The sequence below is a fragment of the Lissotriton helveticus genome, chromosome 5_1 (assembly GCF_964261635.1).
Source record: "Lissotriton helveticus chromosome 5_1, aLisHel1.1, whole genome shotgun sequence".
NCBI classification, from domain to species: Eukaryota; Metazoa; Chordata; class Amphibia; order Caudata; family Salamandridae; genus Lissotriton; species Lissotriton helveticus.
Window position 1 is genome coordinate 1,632,178,517 of NC_136065.1, and position 19,591 is coordinate 1,632,198,107.

The window sequence follows — 19,591 nt, forward strand, 5'->3', positions numbered from 1 at the left end:
AATTACGGATCACTGACATAATATCGACAGTCAAAATATCGACTTACCAAAATATCGAGGTAAAAATATAGAATGCCAGCATATCGACTTCCTATCTACAAACAGGTAAGTACAAAAATATCGACTCCAAAATATCGATAGGAAAAAATATAGAAAGTCAAAATATCGATTTTTTAAAATATCTTAAAAGTAATAATTTTAAAGTACTATAATAAAGTACTATAATAATAAATATAATTAATTTAAACATACTTAAAATACTTAAATAAACTTAAAATTAATACATAATTATTGTAACTTAAAAAAAAATACATTTAAATACACATTAGAGTTTTGTGTTTTTGTCGATAGTTGAGTATTTTTCACTCAAAACAATGTTTTGTTGTCTGAGCCATGAGATGTATTAAGATTATATAAGATACATGGTTTCACTGATAAGATATCAATTTCGCCGATCTACGGCATTATACAGGTGTTGCAAACTTACTAGCAATTCAATGGAAATTATGTTAAAAGTATACACTTCAAGATGGCACCCAGAACTGCATGCATGAATTAGTCCTATGTTTGTTTTCACTTATTCTGCAAACATTGATAATGGCGCTGCGCACAGAGTCTCAGATGTAAACATTGAGAAAGGGAGGGCTCTCCCGAAATGCGTCTGTTTGTTGAATAAATCGCCCTGTTAAAGAATACTGCCGTGCTCGAGAGTGCTTATTATTCCTGTGACCCGGCTGGGTATTTTCGGGATTTTGGAGCTGTGATATTTCTCCGCGAGCACCATCACGGTTGATAGCACCCGCTACCTTGGAGTGACTCGTGCTGCTTGGTGCAACCTTGGAGCTTTCTCTCAATTTCACGAGTGCACCGCCGCCATCGGAGAGCGTTATTCGGAGGCTGAAGCCACGCTCCGGACTACTTCTTTAAGGACTGCACTAACCGGCCGACCCACGAAGCGGTAAGCCGGCTTTTCTAACTTGACAGTCCTGATTTATATTTTGAACTTTTTGAACATTGGTGGCTTAGCGAGAGCCGGCAGTAAACTAACAGCAGGGCAGCCTGTTGGTTCCTAGGACCAGGTACTAACTGATATTGAAGAAAACTATTCAACATGTTTAACATGTCAGAGCGCAGAGACGCAGCTGGGGGCATGTTCAAAAACAAAAACCCGGACATTTCTAAACCGGCACCAGCCACTAATGTGACCACTCCTAACGCCTTGACAACGCAGTTTCACAAATTGGAAAAGCTTTACGAACGCGAACTTCGCAAATGGTGGGAGGGGACCTCTCTACAGGGCTATGTCGAGGTACAGAGGGTACCCAGAGGCTTGCGAATCTTCACAGTCCCGGCATATGAAAACCCAGATCCTCTCCTACTAGAAGCTTGGGCTGCTCATATAGCCAGTTCGTGCAAAGGCATGTTGGAGATTTTAATCCAATTTGCCTGGAGTGATCGCGATAGAGTGGTGAAGGAAATTGAAGAATTGGAAACCTTAATAGCACAGAACACAGATAAAGAAGAACAAGAAGTGCTTAGGGCTAATATGAAGAAAAGACTTCAAAAATATGAAACAAAAATCAAATTGCGGAAACAAGAAAAGTTTGACCGTGATGAGCGGGACTACGCGATGGGAAGGGTTTTGACATTTTCAAAAAAATATGATCAGCCACGTAAGGAGGTGGCAAGAAAAAGCCAAATGCCCAAATCAAATGTGGAGACCAGAGTGGAAACATCAGACTCCGATGTGAATGCCAGCGAACTGTCGGGCGATGAGACTACCGGCTTGGTGACCACCTCCGAGGCATTGACCAGGAAGACCCCTTTTCAACAGGAGTTCACGGTCATACAAGAGAGCTGGCTAAGAGACGGCAAGAACAAACCACCAGAAGAGGCCGGCAAACCCGACGTGGGGGCTGGAAGGGGAAGAGGCAGAGGCACCAACCAGACCAAAACAACCACGAGGGTTACCAGGAGCCAGAGGAGAGGAAGATGGTGAGCTCTTCAGAAAAACTTACCATTGTTAACCTGTCCGAAAGACAATTAACGCCAACCGAAGAGTCTGTTTTAAAGCTAGGACTCACTTTTTGTCCGAATAAAAATATGGAATACACGCAAACGCGTATTGATCTGTATAAATTTATTCGGAAAGTAAAACTGCATAAGTTTCATAAAACTAAACCTACACCGAAAGAAGTCAAACAATTAAGACAAAATCGAATGGAAACGGACCTCCTAACAGTGAATGATCTGACAGCTTGTGAAGTATTACATGATTTAAGGCGAGAAGGTGACATGGAAGTTGGTATAGTGGACAGCACACTTACGCAAAGACTGGCAAATGTCAACATAGATCAAGTCGCACCAAAGAGTGACTTTAAGTTGGCCTCCAAATTTGTCCCCCAACTAGCTGTTGATCCTATTGATGTCTTCTCCGATGTGGTCACCAGGGATCTGATGACCATGAGAACCACACGGAGCAATCAGAAGACGCAATACAATACCACTAAAGAACAAAAAATTGCTATCAACACCCTCTTGGAGGACAAGACTATAATATGTAAACCCTCCGACAAAGGAGGCAACATCGTGATTATGTCGAGGCCTAAGTATGTTGCAGAAGCCATGCGCCAACTTCAGGATGCTTCTTGTTATGCTGCCATAAAGAAACAGGAATATTTGGCTAGCATTAGTGATCTTCATATCTTGCTTAAGAAGTGGTATGACAAACAAATGTTAGACCTGGAGGAGTACCTGTTTCTAAAAACCACTAACCCCACTCTACCTTGTTTCTATCACCTACCCAAGGTTCATAAGGACATCAAGGAACCCCCAGGAAGACCGATAATTTCATCGATGGGAGGACTAACTGAAAATTTGTCCAAATTTCTGAATCACCACCTGTTTAATTTTGTACTCTCCCTGAGATCGTACATCAGAGACACCACGGATTTCATCGAGAAGGTGGAATTGTTGGATTGGCAACCATCTTATTTACTGATCACCCTGGACATCACAAGTTTATATACTTGTATAGACCATGAGCAGGGTCTACATGCAGTGGATTATTTCCTGAGAAAGAGAGAACTCAAATATGCAATGCATAATAAGATGCTATTGGAACTTATTGCATTTTGCTTACATATTAATATCTTTCTCTTTCAGGACACTATGTATCGCCAACTCTCTGGTACGGCCATGGGTTCCTGCTTCGCCCCCAGCTACGCGAATTTATTCGTTGGCTGGTGGGAGGAGCAGGTAGCCTGGGCCCCTAGACTTGCCACATGGAACACCAAGGTGGTAACTTGGAGCAGATACATAGATGATCTGTTCCTAGTGTGGAATGGAACAGTTGATGAAGCCAACCAATATATCCAATTGCTCAATGAAAACGAGTTTCATTTGAGATTTACTAGCGAAATCAGTAGGGATAAGGTTAATTACCTAGACCTAGAAGTGAGTGTCAATGAGGGACGCATTTGCACACAACTTTACCGTAAACCCACAGCTGGGAATAGCGTTTTACACGCTTCCAGTGGTCATCCTCGGAAACTGATCAATAATATCCCATACGGGGAATTTTTGCGGTTAAAGCGCAATTGCAGCCAAAATGCACATTTCGAGAGAGCAGCAGGTGAATGCATGGAAAGATTTACCATGAGAGGCTACAACCCTTCTCTTCTTCAAGAGACCCTTAATAGGGTAAGGAAAATACCTCGTGCTAGTCTCTTTGTTAAGAAGACAGGTCCTGAAATTGAAGGCAAATTCCGCATTATAACACCTTATGCTGCTGACTCCTTCAAACTACGATCTATCCTATCTAAACATTGGTACATTTTGAAATCCGATCAGATTGTAGGGCCTGATATTCCCAACACACCTTTAATAACGTACAGGAAGACCAGATCTCTACGAGATCAAATAGTTCATAGCTATTTAAAACCAATACAGAAACCACTAGGCACCTTAAAGGACACCAAAGGCTTTTTCCCTTGTGGAAAATGCAAGGCCTGTGCAGCAAGCAAAAGGACACTGACATATCAAGTCCCGGGTAGAAAGGATGGGAGGAAGATAACAAAGTTCATGTCGTGTCACACAGACTTTGCAGTCTATTGTTTAATGTGTCCCTGTATGTTACGGTACGTTGGGAGCACCATCAATCCTGTTAAGTTGAGGGTATTAGAACACATGCGGGCCATAGTTAATAAAGATTTCACGTATCCCGTGGCCCGACATTTCTCGTTGAAACACAACAGTGACAGGAATCTTCTTAGGTACTTTTGTTTGGAGCAAGTAGAAGAGAATCCTAGAGGGGGCAATAGATTGCTCACTCTTAGGAGACTTGAGTCCCGCTATATCATAGACCTGGAGACTAAAGCACCTGGAGGCCTGAATATAGGAGAAGAATTGGCCTCACATTTGGGTTAACTGTATCTATTACTGTGTTATGAGAATCATTTGAGACGAATACTGAGTCTACAATTCCAGTTGAAATGCCTGTGTAATGTTTTCTGAGATGTCCTGAGGATTCTTGTTTTTGTTCTTGTTTCTGTTTTTGCGATGGATCATGCTATTACCAGAAATACTTAGCTAGATGAATTGCTTTAGTTTCTTACTACACCTTAGTTGTGGCAGTCCTATTGGGCTGCAATTGCCGATCCACGGCTAGATTGTCCGACTTGACCACATTAGAGTTTTGTGTTTTTGTTGATAGTTGAGTATTTTTCACTCAAAACAATGTTTTGTTGTCTGAGCCATGAGATGTATTAAGATTATATAAGATACATGGTTTCACTGATAAGATATCAATTTCGCCGATCTACGGCATTATACAGGTGTTGCAAACTTACTAGCAATTCAATGGAAATTATGTTAAAAGTATACACTTCAAGATGGCACCCAGAACTCCATGCATGAATTAGTCCTATGTTTGTTTTCACTTATTCTGCAAACATTGATAATGGCGCTGCGCACAGAGTCTCAGATGTAAACATTGAGAAAGGGAGGGCTCTCCCGAAACGCGTCTGTTTGTTGAATAAATCGCCCTGTTAAAGAATACTGCCGTGCTCGAGAGTGCTTATTATTCCTGTGACCCGGCTGGGTATTTTCGGGATTTTGGAGCTGTGATATATATATATATATATATATATTATTAACAAAACATATACAATATTTTTTCCGTAGGATAGCGAGAGGTTTAAATTTACTATTCCCACTCCAGTGAGTGCAGCAGTAGGGAAAGCGGTGAATAGCGTAGGGGTTAAAAATAACTATTCCTACTCCAGAGAGTGCAACAGTAGGGAAAGCGTTGGATAGGGTAGGGTTAAAATTACTATTCCCACTCCAGAGAGTGCAACAGTAGGGAAAGCTTTGGATAGCGTAGGGGTAAAAATTATTATTCCCACTCCAGAGAGTGCAACAGTAGGGAAAGCGTTGGATAGCGTAGGGGTAAAAATGACTATTCCCACTCCAGAGAGTGCAACAGTAGGGAAAGCGTTGGATGGCGTAGGGGTAAAAATTAGATTCCCACTCCTGAAAGTGCAACAGTAGGGAAGGTGTTGGATAGCGTACGGGTAAAAATTACTATTCCCACTCCAGTAAGTGCAACAGTAGGGAAAGCGTTGGATAGAGTAGGGGTAAAAATTACTATTCCCACTCCAGAGAGTGCAAAGTACTATAATGATAAATATAATTAATTTAAACATACTTAAAATACTTAAATAAACTTAAAATTAATACATAATTATTGTAACTTAAAAAAATATATATTTTTATATATATATATATATATATATATATATATATATATATACATATATATATATATATGTATATATATATATGAAGAGGCCACACGGCCGAAATGCATACGCCCGCCTACCTGCCTCATATCTGCAATAAAGGAAGCTTCGCTTTGTTCCCCTACTGAGGCCTCTGCCTTTTCTTTGGAGGAGGGTTTTCTTGGATATATACATATATATATATATATACATATTATTAACAAAACATATACAATATTTTTTCCGTAGGATAGCGAGAGGTTTAAATTTACTAATCCCACTCCAGTGAGTGCAACAGTAGGGAAAGCGTTGAATAGTGTAGGGGTTAAAAATAACTATTCATACTCCAGAGAGTGCAACAGTAGGGAAAGCGTTGGATAGCGTAGGGTTAAAATTACTATTCCCACTCCAGAGAGTGCAACAGTAGGGAAAGCTTTGGATAGGGTAGGGGAAAAAATTACTATTCACACTCCAGAGAGTGCAACAGTAGGGAAAGCGTTGGATCCCGTAGGGGTAAAAATTACTATTCCTACTCCAGAGAGTGCAACAGTAGGGTAAGCGTTGGATAGCGTAGGGGTAAAAATTACTATTCCCACTCCAGAGAGTGCAACAGTAGGGAAAGCGTTGGATAGCGTAGGGGGAAAAATTACTATTCCCACTCCAGCAAGTGCAACATTAGGGAAAGCGTTGGATCCCGTAGGGGGACAAATTACTATTCCAACTCCAGCAAGTGCAACAGTAGGGAAAGCGTTGGATAGCGTAGGGGTAAAAATTACTATTCCCCCTCCAGAGAGTGCAACAGTAGGGAAAGGGTTGGATGGCGTAGGGGTAAAAATTACGATTCCCACTCCTGAAAGTGCAACTGTAGGGAAGGTGTTGGATAGCGTACGGGTAAAAATTACTATTCCCACTCCAGTAAGTGCAACAGTAGGGAAAGCGTTGGATAGAGTAGGGGTAAAAATTACTATTCCCACTCCAGAGAGTGCAACAGTAGGGAAAGCATTGGATCCCGTAGGGGTAAAAATTACTATTCCAACTCCAGCAAGTGCAACAGTAGGGAAAGCGTTGGATAGCGTAGGGGTAAAAATTACTATTCCCACTCCAGAGAGTGCATCAGTAGGGAAAGCGTTGGATAGCGTAGGGGTAAAAATTACTATTCCGACTCCAGAAAGTGCAACAGTAGGGTAGGCGTTGGATAGCGTAGGGGTAAAAATTACTATTCCCACTCCAGTAAGTGCAACAGTAGGGAAAGCGTTGGATAGCGTAGGGGTAAAAATTACGATTCCCACTCCAGCGAGTGCATCAGTAGGGAAAGCATTGGATAGCATAGGGGTAAAAAAAACTATTCCCACTCCAGAAAGTGCAACAGTAGGGAAAGCGTTGGATAGCGTAGGGGTAAAAATTACTATTCCCACTCCAGTAAGTGCAACAGTAGGGAAAGCGTTGGATAGAGTAGGGGTAAAAATTACTATTACCACTCCAGAGAGTGCAACAGTAGGGAAAGCGTTGGATAGCGTAGGGGTAAAAATTACTATTCCCACTCCAGAGAGTGCAACAGTAGGGAAAGCGTTGGATAGCGTAGGGGTAAAAATTACTATTCCCACTCCAGCGAATGCAACAGTAGGGAAACCGTTGGATAGTGTAAAGGTAAAAATTACTATTCCCACTCCAGTGAGTGCAACAGTAGGGAAAGCGTTGGATGGCGTAGGGGTAAAAATTACTATTCCGACTGCAGGGAGTGCAACAGTAAGGAAAGCGTTTGATAGCGTAGGGGTAAAACTTACTATTCCCACTCCAGAGAGTGCAACAGTAGGGAAAGCGTTGGATAGCATAGGGGTACATTTTTATATCCCCACTCTAGTGAAAATAAATTAATATAAATCACATAATTATAAATAATCAATTAATACATTTTAATTAACAATTAAGAATTAATTAATTACCAATTAAAAATTCATTAACAATTTATTTAAAATAAATACCAATTAATTAATTAATTAACATATTTAATTAATTATTATTAAATTACTTCCCACCCTATTCCCCTATAAACTCACAACCCGCTACAGAAAATAAAATATTATTTACATAATTTTCAATTAAACATTTAATTAAAATTATTTATCAATTAACAATTAATTAATTACCAATTAACAATTAATTGACAATTTATTCAAAATAAATACCAATCAATTAATTAATTAACATATTTAATTAATTATAATTAAATTACTTCCCACCCTATTCCCCTATAAACCCACAACCCGCTACAGAAAATAAATTATTAAAATTAAAATATTTATCAATAAATCAATTAAAATTAAATACCAATTATATTTGAATTAATTACCAATTAATACTTAATTAACAATTAATTCTAAATAATTAACAATAAATAAAATTACATATTTAATTAATTATAATTAAATTACTTCCCACCCTATTCTCCTATAAACCCACAACCCTCTACAGAATTATATTACACAAAAAATAAAAATTTATATTAACTTACCTAAAATTCGATATTTTTGTTGTGTATATTATGTCTAGTCGATATTATGTCCATTCTATATTTTTGATTCGATATTATGTCCATTCTATATTTTTGATTCGATATTATGTCCATTCTATTCGATATTAAAATTTTCAAGTCAATATTTTGGTAGTCTATATTATGTCTAGTCGATATTATGTCTATTCTATATGTTTGACTCGATATTATGTCTACTCGATAAAAAAAACTCGATATTTTGTCTCTACACCCTTAATTACATCAGACTCCCCAGTTTTGGAGAGACCCCCAGTTTTTTCATCCTGCGTAATGCCGTGGAAACAACACCATGTCACATCATGCATGACTCATGACTTCCAAGCTTTCAGATTGCCTATGAGCAGGGGCAAAGTGAACTCTCCCCCACCTCGCCCCTTGCTTTATGAACTACAGCGAGGGTGAAGTTCTTAATGGGCCTCTTCTGTCTGCAACCGGATTGGTGGGTGGGTGGGTGAGTGTATGGGTAAAGTGTGGCTGGAAGGATGGGTGGCTAAGTCAAAGGGGAATGGAGAGAGAAAGGGAGGATGGATGGATGGATGAGTGAAAGCATGGATGAATGAGTGGGAGAATGTATGGATGAATGGGTGCATGGATGAGTGGAAAGAAGAATGTAAAGATGGATGAGTGAAAGAATGCACAATGAGTGAAAAGGAGGGTGGATAGCTGGAAGAAAGGATGGATGGACAACTGAAAGGGTGGACGGATGAGTGACTGGGTGGATGGATAAGTGAAAGGATGGCTGGATGGGTGAAAGGGTACATGGTTGGATGGATGAGTGGATGGATGGATGAATGAAAGGATGGCTTGGGTGAAAGGGTAAATGGTTGGATGAATGAGTGAATGGGTGGATGGGTGGAAGAGTGGATGGATTGGGTGAAAGGGTGGACAGATGGATGGGTGAAAGGGTGGATGAACGGATGATGAGTGAATTGATGGATGGAAGGATAGATGATGGATAGGTTTGCAAATGATTGAAAAGGTTTGGATATGGATGGGCACACAGATGGAAGGACAGAATGAATGGTGAAAGACTGAATGATGGATGAAAGAATTAATGGATGACAGAATGTAAATTACCATATGAAATACCACAAAAAGACCTGCACAGTTGTTCAAAGCTGCACGCATAACAAATAAACGTGAAGTGCATGATTGTCTCAACCTAATATATTATTTTGACTTGTACTTAAGTGGTTGTTTATTTACTTACTTTTATACTATTGTGCAACTTCCCCGATGTGTCTGTAAAACGTACCATTTTTCACAAAGTTTCGTCCTGAATTTTGACTGTCTGTCCTGAATTTTTATCCTGAATTTAGACCCTCTGTCCTGAATTTTTAAACTTACTGTTCTGAATTTGCACCCATGCCAGTTGATCACCTTAACTGACCACGCACACTGGGCTTTTAAACTCCCAGGAGTCTACTTTTGCTTGTACACAATCTCTGTTGTAGTCATAGGAACCACCGAGAGATATATGTACTGCACATTATGCAATTCTGCTGCATTCCAACAAATAACAAAAAACTGGGAGAATTCCCTTGATATATCTTTTCAAGCACAGTGGTGTGGTGTTTATTACATTCATTGACTAGATCAGGCACATACCACCCCATTGACTTTACACATTAAAAGACAAATTATCTGCTTTGAATGTTTACCTGTACCAGCCCTTACTCAAAGAAACGTACTGTCCTCCATGAATTCCTTGTTTTACTGCATATGTATTGTGCTTAACAAGAGTTTCTCTCATTCATTATATTTTGTCAACCATTGTACTCTGCCCTATTACCTTCTATTCAGTTTCACTAATCTCACCTCATTAGTATTTTCTAATACTGTCTTTGCATTCTTTGTTCCTCTTTCTCCTATTCTCTCTTTCCTTCCTTACTTCAGTTCTATATCATTTTTATTATAATGCTATTTTAAATCTCAATGTATGCATTATATTATTGATTCAACTAATTATTGATTGTACTAATGACTTCTTTATTTAATACATTTTATTCTTAAACTTAAAAAATGATGGGTGCTACTGGCTCTGGTACAAGCAACAACATGGGCTCTCCCATCATCTACTTGGATAGCAAAATACAGCCATACTTAGGGTTCTGTGTGCCCCTATGACTCCTGGGCCCTGCTACTACACCTGTTGCACTATTGACAGTTAAGCTCCTGCAGCCACACTCAGATTTTAGTATTATTCTTGAGTTTCACTTGATCCTCAGATGAGTTTTTTTCAATTTGCTGTTCCTTCCACTTCTGCTGTTTACTCTGCTAACTTCAGTTTTGCAATTTTCAAAAATCTCCACAACCCCTAGGCTCCAATCTTGCGATGTAGCCTACCTGGGCCAAAGAAACGTTATCCTGTACAACATGCAGTGGAGCACATTCCTGGTTGGAATGGCTAAACCGGATCAAGTAATGCCACTTGGTGAGTGAATTCTATCCAAGACACTCTCCATCTTGCATGATTCTCTGTATCATCCAGGGGCCATATTATACATGCAGCGCGTTTTTCTGGATTGCGCTGAGCACACCTTTCAAAAGGTGCACCCAGCGCAATCCAGGAAAATGTGGATTATGGTGAATGTACTGCCCCCAGGTCAGCCGCGAAAACGTGCTGGCCCCAGGGCAGTGCATTCATGTGAAAAATGGAGCGGCTACTTTAAGCTGCTCGGTGTTGTCACAGTGCAGGTGGCAACTCGCCTGCACGTTTAAAGGGCATTAGAAATCCCCTTGCAGGCAGGTGCAGTCAGTGACACTGTGCACACAGCACACAGGCCTCCCTCCCACTTCTTGGACTCAGTTCTCCTGCACTAGCTGTACCCTGATAGCCATGCCTGTGACACACACACTCCATTTTCTTTTCTTCTGCCACTTTCAATACTTCAACAGCAGGACATTCCTCCATTACTCACTTTCCTATAGAATGCTGATTGTACTTGCCACATATATGGGCTCTGCAGAGAGGCCATGTTTTGGATGAGTTCTGAACACCTTATCGCCCATTCACTGGTACTGTGAGAAACACTTTCATACTCAACTCGGAAGCTCTCAATTGTGCTTCGTCAAGAACACCCAACTGTAAACTAAATCCACCCAGGAATCTGGAGGCACCTGTATGCACTATACTAGAGCCATTGTTGGATGAAAAATGAAACTGCTGACTTCAACATTTGGAGAAAACTAATCATCTCAAGGAATTCCAGATTTAATGAAACATTTGAAATGTAAATAGGGATTTTGTCACTGCATGGAGTATCTCCTTAAAGGTTTACACACTCGTTTTCGGAAAATGTTTACTGTTTTTGGCTGTGAGGTAAAGGACAGGAAAATAGGGGCCGGAAAGTACCCATTTCAAAGACCATCTTTAGTTGCTCCTAGTGCTGAACACTGACATGGCTAATTCTCATTACAAGGTACCTATGCTCACCAGGCACCAGCAAGCTCTGCCATCCCATGTGCCAGCTGTCACTGCTCCACCTCTCCCCATTTTCGCTGAGCCTTCATGCTTGCTAGATCTCCACATTTTTTTGATTGGATGACTGAGAGTGCAGTCCTCTATAAAGACCCATGACAAGTGGGAGACCAGCCCTGCCTAGAATACAGAGCGGGAAGTTTACTAAAATGTGAAGCAACGCAGCACAGCCCCCATTGTTGCTGCACTAGGTTGTGCCAAAGTGAAAGCGCAAAGCAGTGATGTATTTAAAAAGATATGGCTCTGTTTTTCTCTCTTCCAGAACTGTCACACTTTAGGCTGCCATGCACCAATGTACACATCCTGGCATCATAGTGGAAGAGGGTACGTTTTCAAGCGGCAGCTCCTCCGTTATGGTGAGTGCAGCAGGCACACATATTAATAAAATGGTAATAAATTCCATTTTTATTAATGTGTCCCAGGCTTGCGCTGGTACAGCACAAGGGCAGGGAGCAGGGCTGATTAGTGTATTTGTACTATTAATACAGCCCCCCTGCCAGTACGCACGTCAGATTGGCCAACTGCCTACAGACAACCAATCTGACCTGTGCACTTCAGAACCTGTAATCCCAAGGCTCAGATACAGCAGAGGGATTGCAGCCAGAAGGGCCCCTTGCCTCAAAATGAGCGCTCGGTGAGCCTGCTCCAACCAATCCTGGAGCTGCGATTTAGCTCCAGGATTGGTTGGTTTCAGGTTGTATAAGGGAGGAAGTCCGTCCCTTTCTGCCCAAGGCAGAGCCCATTAGGCGAGTGCCAGCATGCCAGGACAAAGACCGCATTCAGACACGCCGCTGGTGTTCTTTTAAGCATAGTTTTTGTGCTGGACGGAGGGCCTTCTAGAATAAAAGCTATGCTGTGATACTTTTCTCATGTCGTATGTGTGCTGCGCAGTGCAGTGCACATGCAAAGGTTGAAAAGTATGGCGAAAGTAAACATTTCTTTTCCGCTACACATGCCTAAGCATATGGTGCAAATCCCTATCTACAGTTAGTAAATAAGGATTTACATCAGAACCCATGGGCGGTGACATGGGAATGTCCATGTACCCCCTTTGGAATGCCTCCTTGATGGAAAGTAGCGCATAGCGTTACTTTGCATTACTGTAGGCAACTTTTCAATGCAAATCCTGATTTGCGTGAGAAAGTAAATGCCGCCACAACAGTTTGCACCTGGTTTGCATTACAAAGGTAAGGCAAACATGGTGCAAAGTGTTTTTAAATATGGGCCTGAGTCTCTGAATTCTGTACTCCACTCCCTGTGTGCTTAGTGCCTGACTCTGTTACTTTTCTTTCCCTGCACCCCCACCCTTCCCTAAAGTAAACAGAGCCATGCCACAGTCAGTGACAGGCACATAAAAAGAAAGTGTGAGCATGCCTGCTTTGAAAAATAGCAGCTTCTGGTGAAGACCATAATGGGCCCCTTTACTCCTCTGTGCCCTGGTGCCACTGCACCGTCTGCACTGATGGTGGCTATGCCCCCGGTTGCCGAGTGCGGGAGGGGTTAATGTAGTATCATGGGGCCTTCTCCACCAAAATCTGATGCCCCCTACGCCTCAGATGGTTCAATACTTACAGATTGTCTTGGGGTAGGAAGTTTGGAGGCAGCCCTTGGGGCAGACGGTTAGGGGGAAAAGGGGAGATTTGTTAAAGGGGCAATTGCTGAGGCCCGGTCGGAGAATGGTAGGTGATGGAGGCTTCACCACTCTGTTTGGCCTGAAACTGAAAAACACATGAGACCACCCTGGTCACTGCCAGTGTGCTTTGCAGTTTTTCTCTACATGTCTTTTTGTACCAATGTGATCAGTACATGCTAACAAGGGAGTAGCCAGCAAATGAAAATACCCCACGCCTTGAACCAAAGCTCTAATGGTGCCAAGCAAATGAAGAAAATGATCCCAAACAACCCCAGAAGAGCTTTGTCTCTTCCATCCAAGTGTCTATCCATTTATTCTTTCACCCTTTCATCTACCCGCTGATAACCACCATTTCAGCTTTGTATTCTGTCATCAGTTCATTCTTTCTTTCATCATTCAGTCTTTCACCTAATATACATCCATCCATTCATCCATCTATCGACTCATTCACCCATCCAACAATTCACTCATCCTTTCACCCATGGATCTTTTCACCCGTCCTTTTGCCCATTTATCCACCCATGGATCCTTTCACCCACTCATGCATTATTTCACGCATCCACCCTTTATTCTTTTATTTTACCCTGCCACACACCTTTCCACCCACGCATCTTCACCCATCCACCCTTTCACCCATCCTTTCACCAATGCATCCTCACACCCATCCACCCTTTCACCACTCCTTTCTTCCACCCTTTCATCCACCCTCACATCCTTCCACTCACCCATTCATCCGTTCACTCATCCACCCTAACACTCACCCTTTCTCCCACCCGCACTTTCACGCATCCTTCCTTTTAACCTTCCATCCCTTTTCTCTCAACCCATCCTCCATTGGCATTAATTATGAGCTTCCATATGCTGAGTTGCAGTCAGAAGAGGCCATTTAGAACTCTAAACCAAGTACAGCTGTAAAAGCGAGGGTTCACAACGCCCCTGCTTGCTAATGGACACCTTCATAGTGCCTCATGCTTCATAACCCCCCCTAGCTTTAGCGGAATGGAGACCCTGAAAGGCAATACTTCCCTCAGTCTGTCCTTTTTTCCTGTATTTCACCTCTGCGTTGCCCAGTTCCCTAGCAACGTATACAGTATCGACTGTTATTGTTAAGAACTGGAAGATAGCAATTTTGTTTTTTACAGTGTTGATTGACTGACATGTTCATTGTCTCTTCAATGCGGTAATATCATAGCTTTCATAGCTTTTGCTTAATATCTATCGTCTCCTTGAATAGTTTGATGTGCACAGGTCAATGGCCTATAAATCAGTGGCGGCCAGCGCAGGTAAGCGTGGTTGGGCGGAGCAGGGCGCAGCAGGGGGGTAGACAACAGACAACGGAATAGGTATTATTTATTTATTTAATTATACCTATTCTGTCGTCTGTCTACTTTAACCCCCCCTCGCCCCCAGCTGCTGCCTGCAACCCTCAGCCCCTTCCTCCTCAAGTGTGTCATCAGGTTACAAAGGCAGCTCTTAGACTTTCATCATTAAACTCTGAACTAGTGGTGTTTTTCTTTAATTCATAACCAAAAATATAGAGGCAGGTGCCTGGCTCCTTCTGTGATATGTGTCGCGCTGGCCCGATCCTGTGGACGTGTTCCATCATTTGTATGGGGGCACAACTTTATGCAAAAGAGGAACACATTTCCCTTGCACCTTAGTAGAGCTGCTGGACCAGAAGGGCGAAAAGCCTTTTAGTGGCAAAAGAGACTGTGCACTATATGTAAGCTAGCCCTAAGTAAGCAAGCCTGCTAGGAGACCGGCTATAAATAGAGCAAACCCTGTAGACCGGTGTTACCCCAACCGTGGGCCGCGACTCACTGGTGAGTCGTCAGACGATTTTTGCTGGTTCACAAAAGTACAAGCAATAAATAAAGAAGCCTTTACATTTTGTATTTATCTTTTCACATTTGCTGCACTTCAAAGACAGACGTCAAATATCAGTCTATGTCTTCTGTCAAATTGCTATTTATTCTTTTAACATGGGGATTGGTGTTCACAAAGTCCTCTCATTTTGCAGTCAGGAAAAAAAGTGAATTATTTAGCAATCTTGCTGGGGTACAAGAAGAGTGAAAGGAAAGGCTGTAGCATGTCATGTTTTTGTAACACTCAACAAAATGTAAACACCTATAAAATGTGAAATGTACACATTCAGCAGTTAGGAAAGGAGAAATGCAATGGAGGCTGGTGAAATTTGAAAGTGGTAAGGCTAAAAGTTCAGGATGAGTGCTCTGTGGTGAGTGAGCATAATGAGCAAGCCTAAGTGTCATAAAGGGCGTTTGAGGGTTCTCCCCCCGAAAAAAATTGATAAAAACGTGGCCAAATGGTGTATTTTCAACAAATTTGAAAAAACAAGGTTAATAAAGCAATTGTGAAAGTGCAGTTATGAAATCAATAAACAGATTTCATATGAAAATAACGTAGATAGCTGCTTATTCAGTATATCCCCAGAACTTCATAACAGACTTTGAGAAAACAATGCAGTGAGTCTGTGAGCCCTGTGGAAGGGGTTGTGGTCTTCAGAGTGTTTCAATCATACCCGGTGTGCTCATTCTACCTTAGACATGTGCAACCTTTTCTCTCGTATGTTATCAAAGAAGACTAGCTCAATATGACTTTTATTTTAGGACTCTGACTCGTTTTGTCAGTGGACACCTTGTTGGTGTGTTCATGAAGCCCTCACCCACCAACCTAGTTGGTGGCATGCTTCATCATCGGGCCCACCCAGTACCACCTAATGTGTTCCGGGTGTGCTTCAACGCCTGATTACAGCGGAGCTGGTATTTTACTGAGAGTGCAGTGTGGAGTGTTAGTGAAGTGACAGTTAAAACGGCTTGGCGAGGGTCCCAGTACCCGAGGGTAAATTAAAATTTTAATAACTGGGCCGCCGTCAGCGGTTAAAATAAGGCTAGGGGATGTTAAGGTGGTGAGTTACGACCTCCTACATCCATGTGTTGGTCGACATGTTTCAGCCAGTGCCTTAAGACCTCAGGACCTATTTAAAATAGTGCTGGTGCAGGCTAAAAAAGGTGGGTTTGTGTAATACAGACTATGTGTTACACTCGCTAGGGTGTTTTTCTAGGTGTGAGAGGTGGATTCCCTTCTCAAGCATACGCTGGGTATTAGCAGTCAATGCTTCAAGGAGTGAAGCGGCAAGGGGATGACCAGCCTTTCTGGACAGAGCCTGCCGGGTACCTGTAACGCCGTCTTTCCACTCCGGTGAGTCACCGGAGTGGAAAGACGGCGTTACAGGTACCCGGCAGGCTCTTTCCACTCCGGTGACACAGTTGCATAGAATCACAATTCCAACTGGAATAAGTGACCTTTGCTCTGTTTGTTCAGCGGAGAGGCACAGGATCGGATGACCATGTATTCTGAACACCTTTTTGACCCACTGACAGGCACTGTGAGAAATTTGCACTATCTTCAGCAGTTGCTCCAGAGCTCTCAATGGTGGCTTGTCAAAACGCCTGAAGCCGGCTAAGTTAAAAGTATGCACTGTACAAGAGAAATATGCTACACCATGGGTACTCATAGCACGGCCCGCGGGCCAGGGGCGGCCCGGCAAGCCTTCCTCGGCGGCCCGCGGACCTTGCAAACATCAGTACCCATGTATTATTTTCTTTTCTTTTCAAAGAGTGTCTGCTGCAGCGCGACTCAGAGAGTCTCTGCTGCTCTGTGGGGGCCGGGCGATTCTCGCATAGCCAGAGTGGAGCTGCAGGGGCCTAAGATGAGGTGAAATACAACAAAGCCTCATTAGCATGTAAATGGCCTTTAATGACCTGTGAAGTGCTTGGGTGCAGCTGTGTGTGTGTGTGTGTGTGTGCACCTGGACGCTGTCTCAGCCCCCGCTGACACGCAGGAGGGGTGAGATGACAGAGGGAGGTAGAGAGAGGGAGGGAGGGAGAGAGGGAGAGAGGGAGGGGGAGAGCAAGGGAGTGAGGGAGTGAGGGAGGGGAGAGCGAGGAAGAGAGGGAGACGGGGAGTGAGAGAGGGAGGGGGGGAGTGAGAGAGGGGGGAGTGAGTGAGGAAGGGAGTGAGAGAGACAGACAGAGGGAAGGAGACAGAGAGAGACAGGCAGAGAGGGAGGGATGAAGAGAGGAAGCGAGGGAGAGAGGGAGCGAGGGAGGGAGCGAGAGAGGGAGAGGGAGCGAGAGAGGGAGAGAGGGAGGGAGAGAGGGAGAGGGAGCAAGAGGGAGCAAGAGAGGGAGAGGGAGCAAGAGAGGGAGGGAGAGAGGGAGCGAGAGAGGGAGAGTGGGAGAGGGAGCAAGAGAGGGAGCAAGAGGGAGTGAGAGAGGGAGGGAGAGGGAGTGAGAGATGGAGAGAGAGAGCGAGGGAGAGAGGGAGAGAGAGAGGGATAGAGAGAGAGGAGGGAGTGAGAGAGAGGAAGTGAGAGAGAGGGAGTGAGAGAGAGAGTGAGTGAGAGAGAGGGATAAAGAGAGACAGGCAGAGGGAGGGAGAGGGAAGGAGCGAGGGAGGGAAGGAGAGAGGGAGGGAGCGAGGGAGTGAGAGAGGGAGAGAGAGAGGGAACAAGGGCGGGAGTGAGAGAGAGGGAGTGAGGGAGAGGGAGGGAGAGAGGGAGAGGGAGGGAGAGAGGGAGAGGGAGCGAGAGAGGGAGGGAGGGAGAGAGAGAGGGAGAGGGAGGGAGAGAGGTAGAGGGAGCAAGAGAGGGAGGGAGAGAGGGAGCGAGAGAGGGAGAGCGGGAGAGGGAGCAAGAGAGGGAGCAAGAGGGAGTGAGAGAGGGAGGTAGAGGGAGTGAGAGAGGGAGAGAGGGAGCGAGGGAGAGAGGGAGAGAGAGAGGGAGAGAGAGAGGAGGGAGTGAGAGAGAGGGAGTGTGAGAGAGGGAGTGAGAGAGAGGGAGGGAGAAAGAGAGGGAGTGAGAGAGAGAGGGAGTGAGAGAGACAGACAGAGGGAGGGAGAGGGAAGGAGGGAGGGAAGGAGCGAGGGAGGGAGGGAGGGAGTGAGAGAGGGAGGGAGAGAGGGAGGGAGAGGGAGGGAGAGAGAGAGAGTGATTGAGAGAGGGAGGGAGAGAGGGAGGGAGGGATGGAGGGAACAATGGAGGGAGGGGGAGAGGGAGGGAGGGATGGAGGGAACAAGGGAGGGAGTGAGAGAGAGGGAGTGAGAGGGAGTGAGGGAGGGAGAGAGAGGGAGGGAGAGAGAGAGGGAGGGAGTGAGAGAGGGAGTGAGGGAGAGGGAGAGAGGGAGTGAGAGAGAGAGGGGGTGAGAGAGAGAGAGAGAGAGGGAGTGAGAGAGACAGAGGGAGGGAGAGGGAGGGTGGGAGTGAGGGAGAGAGAGGGGGAGAGAGAGGGAGCGAGACAGGGAGCGAGAGAGGGAGGGGGCGAGAGAGGGAGCGAGAGAGAGAGGGAGGGAGGGAGAGAGAGCGAGAGAGGGAGCGAGGGAGGGAGAGAGATGTGTGTATGCCGGGTCTGGTGGCTCAGTGGATGAAGGCATCTGCTGCAGGGACCTGTGATCAACCTCATGGTCATAGTTTGTTCTTGTTGATCTAGCCCGCCCCCTCCCCCACTGACCCCTCCCCCACCGGTGCGGCCCTCGGACACAAACCACACTGTAAATTTGGCCCCCGAGAGAAAGTTTGTGAGTACTCATGTGCTACACAAACACACAGAAATACAACATCCTGGAAATAGTGAGCAATCGTAAGGAATGCAAGATTAAGTAAAACCTGTGAAATATAAACAGGAACTAAATTGCTGACATTTTAACTAATTTATTTTTAAATCTGCAGATTACGCCGCTGATGCTGAATTACGCAGTAAATGCGGCAAATCCATAATTATTAAGAAAACGCTGCGGTCGCAAAACCATATAATTCCAGTGGCTCTGCCTACCACTGATGCGTGCAATTGACATGCTTGAGCCATCAACCCATTCTTAAACAAGCATTTACAATGCAATGGTTTTGCCTTTGTTAAAGTTAGAGCTATTGGCATTGCTCTTGACATTATTTTTATTTATGTTTTTTTAACATAAATAAATGGCATTGTCATTTACAATGCCAATAGCTTAATCTCTCGCAAATGACAAACACCCACACAGAGCCCCCCACACACACCCACACAGAGCCCCCCACACACCCACCCACACAGAGCCCCCCACACACACAGCCACACAGAGCCCCCCACACA

The 19,591-nt window shown here is 43.9% G+C and overlaps 1 protein-coding gene across 1 annotated transcript in view; it reads right to left on the reverse strand.

The window, feature by feature from the left end:
• LOC144752742 (galanin receptor type 1-like) overlaps window positions 1-19,591 on the reverse strand; it is a 249,823-nt gene that overhangs the window by 109,250 nt on the left and 120,982 nt on the right. The window lies entirely within an intron of this gene.